This window comes from Ranitomeya variabilis, chromosome 7 (genome assembly GCF_051348905.1).
Source record: "Ranitomeya variabilis isolate aRanVar5 chromosome 7, aRanVar5.hap1, whole genome shotgun sequence".
In the NCBI taxonomy this organism is placed as follows: domain Eukaryota; kingdom Metazoa; phylum Chordata; class Amphibia; order Anura; family Dendrobatidae; genus Ranitomeya; species Ranitomeya variabilis.
In genome coordinates this window covers 43,930,619-43,941,048 of record NC_135238.1, presented here as the reverse complement: position 1 = coordinate 43,941,048, position 10,430 = coordinate 43,930,619, and the positions used below count along the sequence as shown (strand labels likewise).

The window sequence follows — 10,430 nt, the reverse complement described above, 5'->3', positions numbered from 1 at the left end:
TCTGTTTATATGCATATAGATAGATAATAAATCAATTAAATTATTAGCAGCTATGGAAGACAAGGTCCATGTGCTCAGCCTCACTGAGCGTTTGTTCAAAAATGATATGTTACTAAAGCTACATGAACAGTGAAAGTGTGTGATGAAATGAAGTAATCATGTTTGCATCTGGGTACACTCATGACGCGTGCGCAGTCAATCTTCCAAAGCCTGTTCAGTGCGCTCATGTGTAAATCAGCATCTGTAAATCCTTGCTAAATCTTTGCACAGGCGTGAAAAGTAACAGATGCCGATTTATCCATGCCTCTTGGTTATCCATGCCTCTTGGTTATCCATGCCTCTTGGTTATCCATGCCTCTTGGTTATCCATGCCTCTTCGTTATCCATGCCTCTTCGTTATCCATGCCTCTTCGTTATCCATGCCTCTTCGTTATCCATGCCTCTTGGTTATCCATGCCTCTTGGTTATCCATGCCTCTTCGTTATCCATGCCTCTTGGTTATCCATGCCTCTTGGTTATCCATGCCTCTTGGTTATCCATGCCTCTTGGTTATCCATGCCTCTTCGTTATCCATGCCTCATCGTTATCCATGCCTCATCGTTATCCATGCCTCTTCGTTATCCATGCCTCTTCGTTATCCATGCCTCTTCGTTATCCATGCCTCTTCGTTATCCATGCCTCTTGGTTATCCATGCCTCTTGGTTATCCATGCCTCTTGGTTATCCATGCCTCTTCGTTATCCATGCCTCATCGTTATCCATGCCTCTTCGTTATCCATGCCTCTTCGTTATCCATGCCTCTTCGTTATCCATGCCTCTTCGTTATCCACGCCTCTTGGTTATCCATGCCTCTTCGTTATCCATGCCTCTTCGTTATCCATGCCTCTTGGTTATCCATGCCTCTTCGTTATCCATGCCTCTTCGTTATCCATGCCTCTTGGTTATCCATGCCTCTTGGTTATCCATGCCTCTTGGTTATCCATGCCTCTTGGTTATCCATGCCTCTTCGTTATCCATGCCTCATCATTATCCATGCCTCTTCGTTATCCATGCCTCTTCGTTATCCATGCCTCTTCGTTATCCATGCCTCTTCGTTATCCATGCCTCTTTTTCTTTACACATTGTGCTTCTTCTGGTGTGTTCCCCCACTGTGGGCAGAGCAAAGGACATCACTGCTCGTGCACAAAAAACTCGTCATTCCAGCTCCAGTGGAAGTGCGCCTGCTCAGGCTGGTGATGCTACTGCGCAGCCGCAGCAATCAGAGCTGGAGGACGGTGATTAAGAGCAGAGAAGAGGCACAGACGCTGCAGTGAGGACGCACAGAGTGAATCGAAATAGTGAGGACTCCAGGAGTGAATTGAAATAGTATTTTGGGGGGGTCTACAGGGGAAGTTGGGAGATGATTAACACTTTTGTAGGAGCAGATAAAGGTGGTGGCATAGGTTGCGTTCACACGGTCAGTATTGGTCATTATTTCACATCAGTATTTATAAGACAAAACCAGGAGTGGAACAATTAGGGTATGTATCCATGTTCAGGATGGCCGGCGCTTTGGACGGAGCGGAAAACTCGCTCCGCCCAAAGTGCCGCCCCCTTCTGTAGACACAATGATTCCGGATGTGCATTGCACACATCCAGAATCATCGCACCCCACACATAGGGCCCTGTGTTTTACCTTGCGGCGGCGCAATGTCGCCACAAGGTAAACGGATATGCTGCGTTCTAAAAAGACGCGCCGCATGTCCGGAAATGCGGGGCCACTGGGTGCGTGTTCGCACACATAGTGGAGACGGGATTTCACAAAATCCCCTCCACTATGCTGTAACATCTGGACGCTGCGGATTGAACACTGCGGCTCTATGCAGCGTTCAATCCGCAGCTATTCCGGATGTAATATGGCCCATGGACACATACCATAAAAGTGAGATGATGCCATGAGCTTTACCTGTGTATAGAAACTTAATGATATTTTGCAGCCAGTGACGTTACGTTTTATTAGACATAGGATTCATGAATCCACCTAGCACAGGTGGTGGATGATGAATACTCCCATCAGCCACTCCTGCTGTCACTGTCATTAGCAGCAGCAGGTGAAGGCTGATGGGAGTAGTAGTCCCATCAGCCACTGCTTGCTCTCGCTGTTATCAGTTGAATATAACTCATCATTTTCACCTGCTCGCGCCAATCACTGGCAGAGCAGGGGAGAATGATGAGTCATCTTCAGCACCCGGCGCCGGGGAACAGCGCTTACTGTAGCGCCTCTTCCCTGGAGCCCGTCTGTGTGGTACTGATGTGGCACATGGTTGCCACACATGTGCTGCAAGTATTGGACACTAACACTGTCATCTCTGGTACTGGAAAATAACGGACGTGTGAAACTTAGTCTGCGCTTTCTCCAAGGCTTTCTTTTTTTTTCTCCCCTCCTCTACTGCTCATCTCAGTCTCCATTTGCCTTTTTTTTGTATGACCTCCGTGACCTACCAAACCTTTTTCTGTAAAGAATGTTGCAGTTCCATTGATGAAGGATCTACAGCAATTGCTGCAGATGGTGAACTAATTAAAAACCATGGAGGCTTAAATATAAAAAAAAAAACATAGCACCACATTTGGCCACAGGTTATGTCTGGTATTGCAGATTAGCTCTATTTAAGTGAATGACCCGGAACTGCAATACCACACATGACCCATACATGGAGGTGGCGCTGTATTTGTAGAAATTCTACCACTATTCAATTAAATCAGTAACTAAACAGTATGTGTCAAGCTGTAAAGGAAGTGTGGGGTCCGAGTGCATGCCAGCCCAGTGATATAAGATACTTATTCCAACTCCAGTATCGTTGATCCATTTGCTGTTTCCATTCATGATGGACTGCGGAGTGCAAGTCAGAGACATTTCTTTTTTCACATTGACACATCGGAACCTTCACTAATGAAATCTGAGACTACGGCTGATAAAGCTTCCTCTGCCCCTCTCCCAGCAGAAACTCCCAGCACTGAATACTTCTGGCCAGTGAGCAGCACCGGACACCTGGTCTCATACTGCCCGATACTGAGCACTCTCCATTAAGGTGACTTCGTCCTCAGCAGATCCTTTTTTCGTAGGGAAATCATGTTGGCCAGGGACAAGACCATGCATAAAAAAGACGGACCTGCCAACCGGATACACAGATTTCTAATAAATAAATTTTATTACTTCAGTATCTCGTTCACATTGTTGAGGGATTGGAAGGCTTCTGCTGCATTTTCTTTCTGTAACCGTCAGGCCATTTTTATGATTGGACCCGCAACTTGTAGGCGATCCTCAGTCTCAACAAGGAAGATTTAAGTCCCGGGGATGCAACATCTGGAAGAGCAGAGAATTCTGATCAAAGAACAGTATAACGATTGTCAGACCCCATTACAGATCCCTTGGGGGCGGGCACTCAGATTTTCTACTGTCCTGATTGGTGTATCCCTATCCAGACAGTTTTCTGTCTCTGTAGGGAATATATTGACTCCAAAAACTTTTTTCTTAGACTGTTCTTTTAAGAAATTGAGTAAATTTTATGCAGATTTAAGGAGGTTTCCGATCATATGTAAAGTTTTAAGGGAAAAAATGTTGTTTTTTTAAAAAAAGTGTTTCTCCTTTTAAAGGGAACTGTAACATAAGTGTTAAACTATCCTATAAGAAGCAGCTCGATCACAGATTCTCAGTTAATTCTATGCTAAATTTTCGATGAAACTCAATTGAAAAACAAAACAATTGAAAGCCCAAAATACAGTGGGGCAAAAAAGTATTTAGTCAGTCAGCAATAGTGCAAGTTCCACCACTTAAAAAGATGAGAGGCGTCTGTAATTTACATCATAGGTAGACCTCAACTATGGGAGACAAACTGAGAAAAAAAATCCAGAAAATCACATTGTCTGTTTTTTTAACATTTTATTTGCATATTATGGTGGAAAATAAGTATTTGGTCAGAAACAAAATTTCATCTCAATACTTTGTAATATATCCTTTGTTGGCAATGACAGAGGTCAAACGTTTTCTGTAAGTCTTCACAAGGTTGCCACACACTGTTGTTGGTATGTTGGCCCATTCCTCCATGCAGATCTCCTCTAGAGCAGTGATGTTTTTGGCTTTTCGCTTGGCAACACGGACTTTCAACTCCCTCCAAAGGTTTTCTATAGGGTTGAGATCTGGAGACTGGCTAGGCCACTCCAGGACCTTGTAATGCTTCTTACGAAGCCACTCCTTCGTTGCCCTGGCGGTGTGCTTTGGATCATTGTCATGTTGAAAGACCCAGCCACGTTTCATCTTCAATGCCCTTGCTGATGGAAGGAGGTTTGCACTCAAAATCTCACGATACATGGCCCCATTCATTCTTTCATGTACCTGGATCAGTCGTCCTGGCCCCTTTGCAGAGAAACAGCCCCAAAGCATGATGTTTCCACCACTATGCTTTACAGTAGGTATGGTGTTTGATGGATGCAACTCAGTATTCTTTTTCCTCCAAACACGACAAGTTGTGTTTCTACCAAACAGTTCCAGTTTGGTTTCATCAGACCATAGGACATTCTCCCAAAACTCCTCTGGATCATCCAAATGCTCTCTAGCAAACTTCAGACGGGCCCGGACATGTACTGGCTTAAGCAGTGGGACACGTCTGGCACTGCAGGATCTGAGTCCATGGTGGCGTAGTGTGTTACTTATGGTAGGCCTTGTTACATTGGTCCCAGCTCTCTGCAGGTCATTCACTAGGTCCCCCCGCGTGGTTCTGGGATTTTTGCTCACCGTTCTTGTGATCATTCTGACCCCACGGGGTGGGATTTTGCGTGGAGCCCCAGATCGAGGGAGATTATCAGTGGTCTTGAATGTCTTCCATTTTCTAATTATTGCTCCCACTGTTGATTTCATCACTCCAAGCTGGTTGGCTATTGCAGATTCAGTCTTCCCAGCCTGGTGCAGGGCTACAATTTTGTTTCTGGTGTCCTTTGACAGCTCTTTGGTCTTCACCATAGTGGAGTTTGGAGTCAGACTGTTTGAGGGTGTGCACAGGTGTCTTTTTATACTGATAACAAGTTTAAACAGGCGCCATTACTACAGGTAATGAGTGGAGGAAAGAGGAGACTCTTAAAGAAGAAGTTACAGGTCTGTGAGAGCCAGAAATCTTGATTGTTTGTTTCTGACCAAATACTTATTTTTCACCATAATATGCAAATAAAATGTTAAAAAAACAGACAATGTGATTTTCTGTATTTTTTTTTCTCAGTTTGTCTCCCATAGTTGAGGTCTACCTATGATGTAAATTACAGACGCCTCTCATCTTTTTAAGTGGTGGAACTTGCACTATTGCTGACTGACTAAATACTTTTTTGCCCCACTGTATATGCATTTAAAGAGAATTGGAAATCGGGATTTCTATACCCCAAACTAATTTCATGTATGTAAAGACACGTTGCTGCTGAGAAAATCCTTACCTTGCAGATTTCTTTGTGCGAATATAGGATTTAATCAGGATTAAAGCCCCTTTACCTACATGCCACTAGTTAATGACAGGCTCCCTTTAAAGGAGAAAGAAGCCTTCAAAAATTTTTAGGCTATCCCTTTAAATTTAGCATTGAGTTAACTGAGAATCCATCAGTGAGCGGCTTCTGATGGGAGAGTTTAACACTTACCTTCCGTCCTCTAAGCTCCTTTTGGCTGATTTATTTCTACAAAGTTCAGTCCAACCATCCTATAGTCATAAATTGGCTATAAAAAGCTCAGAAGAAGGAAGATAATAAGTTATAAACTCTTGCTATCAAGATTTTATTTTGTGCAGTTAAAGATGAATAATCTACTAGACAAAGACAAAAAGATAAGACAGAAAAATGACTGTAAAAAAAAAGTGTGGACCTAATTTACAAGAAAATATTGCGACCGCTCCAAGCACCAGGAAAACTTTACGCTACCTGAATTTTCGAGGACAACCAAATGCCCCTACGGAGCTCTCATGGGTAAAGCAGTAGCGACGACAGTAACCCTGGTGGTTTCCACATGTCCATAAGGAGAACTTCAGGTCCTTACTGCTGCCAGCTGCAATAATAATGACTTTATTAAAGGGGAACTCCATCGACACTCTGATTTCTGTCACAGGATTAACAATGTTCCTAAGATACTGAGCCCTAGTACTAAAGCATCAGCCGCTCCATGTGCAAGTGTTGACAACCTGCCTCTCTACATAGTGTAAATCGATAGGAAGTTGTCACATCATCGCCCCATTTCCCAGCATAACTGATTAGCAGGGTGTGACTTTGAGTGGCAGAAACCTTATGTGTAATTGTTTTGTACCATCTGCATCCATTTCTAGAAGAGGACCCCGATGCGCGCTCTCAGTAATTGAGTGATGGACGCGTTTGAGCACATTTTTTCCATTGCTGTGAAAGTTCTGAAAATTGCTGAGTGAGAGCAAAGAAAGTGGCTAAAACTCTCGTGAGAAATATGTTCTACCACCCCCATAAATCAAGAAGTGGAGTTATCTGGCTTCCTTAAGAAGAAAACTTGTTAAAACATCCTAAAAAGTAGGCCGAGAAGCTCCTGGAACCATATGGACTCCAGAGCCACCATTTACGAGAAGTGCAATCTTCTTGAAATTTAGACCTAAAGCTAATTTTACAAACGACTCAAGGCTTGTGACCCAAAGGCTAATCTTAAAATGTAGTTTTGTCACCGAGCATTGAGAGGAGGAGGACTCTTGATGGATAAGTAGTTTATTAATGGATATGGAGTCCAAGTTTTAGAAATCTAGGAACCGAGAGTCCATCCAAGGTAGATGTTCTGAAGTGTCCTCCAGACATTCATTGCTGGTGTCTGACCATTCAATAAATGATGATCACAAAATGTAATTACTTTAAATCTGACTAGATGTTCTGCACAATAAATTCTGGTTAACGCAAATATATTTTCCAGTAATGGAATCATTTTGGAGGTCTTCCATATGTTTGAGGGTCATGACCCAATGTCAAGAAAAGCCTTAAGATCTCAAAGTTTAGCAGATGAGTGGAGAAAGTGATAGGAAGTGGATCTGTAGCTACAAGGGATGTGATACCAGTTTACACTGGACCTGTCACATGCCAAAAATTTGGAATTTTGTTACCTGGTGTAAATGCCGCTGTTCTCCTGAATCCAGCATTGCTTTTCTTTCGTTCCTGCTCCTCTACATTCCTGAGATGTGACCTCCTCTTTCATGCACACTTGGCCAAAAGACAAATTTATAGACAAGGAAGATGGGGCCGTATCTCGGGAACGGAGAGGAGCAGGAACAAAAGAAAAACATCGCCAAATTCAGGAAAACAGCAGCATTTATACGCTAGGTAACTAGGGTTGAGCGAAACGGATCGGTCATTTTCATAAGTCGCCAACTTTTGGCAAAGTCGGGTTTCATGAAACCCGACCAGATCCCAGCATGGGATCGGCCATGCGGTACGCGATCTTTGTGCCAAAGTCGCGTTTCATATGATGCTTAAAGCGCCATTTCTCAGCCAATGAAGCTGCACGCAGAGTGTGGGCAGCGTGATGACATAGGTCCTGGTCCCCACCATCTTAGAGAAGGGCATGGCAGTGATTGGCTTGTTTTCTGCGGCTTCACAGGGGCTATAAAGGGGCGTTCCCGCCGACCGCCATCTTACTGCTGCTGATCTGAGCATAGGGAGAGGTTGCTGCAGCTTCGTCAGAAGCAGGGAGAGCGTTAGGCAGGGTCCATTAACCCCAAAACCGCTTGTGCTGTAGCGATTTCCACTGTCCAACACCACCTTTTCTTTGCAGGGACAGTGGAGGCAAGATTTCTGTGCAACAGCTCTGTAGCTTATAAGGCTCCCTGATAGCTGCATTGCTGTGTGTACGCCGCTGTGCAAACCAACTGCTTTTTTAAAAGCACAAATCCTGTTGCTCCTTCCTTTCTGCACAGCTATCTTGTTTGTTTGTCCTCATTTTTTGTGTGCAGCAGTCCTTTTTATTGCTGCCTGCCATACTTTTCAGAGATTATTGTAGGGAGATAGTGATTGTAGTACAGTCCCTTTTTTTTTATTATTATTATCTTCCAGCCACTTTCAGCCCCTGAAACTGTGTAGTGTAAAACAGTGGGCCTGTATTTTTCTGCACTGTCCCACACCTAAAAAGGGAGATTTATATTGCCAATCAGTGCATCTGTGCTTGTGCTGTCTGTGGTATCTGTCTTTCATTTTGTGCCACAGAAACTATACTGTGATATAGTGGGCCTGATTAAATCACTTGTCTCCCATATAAAAAAAAATTTAAATAAAGGGAGAATAATCTTGCCAAATCTGTGCATCTGTGCCAGTGCTGTCTGTGGTATCTGTCATTCATTTTTTGCCACAGAAACTATACTGTGACATAGTGGGCCTGATTAAATCCTGCATTCTCCCACACATAAAGAGGGAAATTTCTATTGACAGTGTGTGCATCTGCATCAGTCCTGTTAGTGGCATATCTGCCAGCCTCTTTCTGCCAATCAAACTGTGTAGTGTAATCCAGTGGGCCTGATTGTTCCCTGCATTCTCCCACACATAAAGAGTGAGATTTCTATTGCCAGTGTGTGCATCTGCGTGCGTCAGTCCTGTTCGTGGCATATCTGCCAGCCTCTTTCTGCCAATCAAACTGTGTAGTGTAATACAGTGGGCCCCATTTTTTCCAGCATTCTCCCACACATAAAAAAGGGAGATTTAAATTCACAACAAGTTTACGTACACCTTCTACCTGCTTGTACAGGACCACATAATGGTTGTTAGTTTGGTTAAATTTTTCCAAGAATGAGGAAGTCTGGTGGAAGAGGTCGTGGCCGTGGGCGGTCATTGCCAGCTGGTAATGATGGTGGTGGTGGAGCATCTGGTGGTAGTGGGAAAAGCAAAATAGCACCTAAGGCTCAAGTTGTTGAGCCAGCGGCATCGTCTGGCTACACAAGGCCTCGAAGGCTCCCTTTTCTGGGAGTAGGAAAACTGCTTTTAAAGCCGGAGCAGCAGAAACAAGTTTTGGCTTTCATTGCTGACTCTGCCTCTAGCTCTTTCGCCTCCTCCTCGGAAAGTACCAAATGTAAAAGCAGTCAGTGGATGTTCCTGGTCAGGGACAAGTCGCTTCTTTGTGTTCTTCACCCAGAACAACAGAGAAGGATACTTCAGGCGACACAACAGGTTACTCCATGGAGCTATTTACACATACCATTCCTGGGTTAGAAAGTGAAATTGTTAACAGGCCATGCCCATTACAAGATGAATCGGACATGGAGTGCACAGATGCACAGCCAGATTATTATGCTGTTCCTTTGACTCAGATCAGAACATTGCCCTCGCAGTGTACTGATCCAGAATCTGACCCTGATGACACTATTAAGCCCCATCACGAACACTATAGCACCGGCTTACACGGTGACCCACAGGAAGATGCCCAGGACATAGAAGAGGAGGTCATAGATGACACAGTTGTTGACCCCGATTGGCAGCCATTGGGGGAACAGGGTGCAGGCAGCAGTAGCTCTGAAGCGGAGGAGGAGGAGCCGCAGGAGGCATCAACATCACAACAGGTTCCATCTGGCAGGCCCGTATCTGGTCAAAAACGTGTGGCAAAACTAAAACCAGTTGTAGGACAGCGTGGCCATCCGGTTAAAGTAGCTCAGTGTGCAATGCCTGAAAAGGTATCCGATAGTAGGAAGAGTGCAGTCTGGCATTTTTTTAACCAAGATCCAAATGATCAGTGCAAAGTCATCTGTAAGAAATGCTCAAGGACCTTCAGCAGAGGTCAGAATGTTAAAAATCTAAATACAAGTTGCATGCGTAGACATTTAACCACCTCGCACTTGCAAGCCTGGACTAACTACCAAACGTCCCTTAACGTTGTAGCACCCTCTCGCAATGAAGCTAGTCAGCAACGCTACATCCCTTCCCTCACTGTAAGCCCACCGTTTACCACACCACCTGCAGTAAATGTGGCGGTTTCGTCGCAAGGCCAAAGCCGTCAGGGAATCACCAGGTTCGTGGTAGGAAACACTGTATGTAGGGCAACAGCAAGAATACCATCACCAACACTCTCTCAGTCTGCCATGTCCACCGACACCCCCGCTAGTTCCACCCTATGCAGCTCTCCAGTCCAGCTCACCCTACATGAGACTCTCGTTAGGAAAAGGAAGTACTCATCCTCGTATCCGCGTACACAGGGTTTGAACGCCCACATTGCTAGACTAATCTCGTTAGAGATGATGCCCTACCGGTTAGTTGAAACCGAAGCTTTCAAAGCCCTGATGGACTACGCTGTACCATGCTACGAGCTACCCAGTCGACACTTCTTTTCGAGAAAAGCCATCCCAGCCCTCCACAAGCATGTAAAAGACCGCATTGTCCATGCACTCAGGCAATCTGTGAGTAGAAAGGTGCACCTGACAACAGATGCATGGACCAGTAGGC

The 10,430-nt window shown here is 44.6% G+C and overlaps 1 long non-coding RNA gene across 1 annotated transcript in view; it reads right to left on the bottom strand.

Annotated features, from left to right (window-relative positions):
- Positions 1-3,170: 3,170 nt before the first annotated feature.
- LOC143784919 (uncharacterized) overlaps positions 3,171-10,430 on the bottom strand; it is a 39,629-nt gene continuing 32,369 nt past the window's right edge. Inside the window, exons 3-4 of the long non-coding RNA XR_013217909.1 lie at positions 5,931-6,054; positions 3,171-3,342 (exon numbers count right to left, since the gene is read on the bottom strand). This is a non-coding gene — a long non-coding RNA (uncharacterized LOC143784919). The remainder of the gene's footprint in view (positions 3,343-5,930; positions 6,055-10,430) is intronic.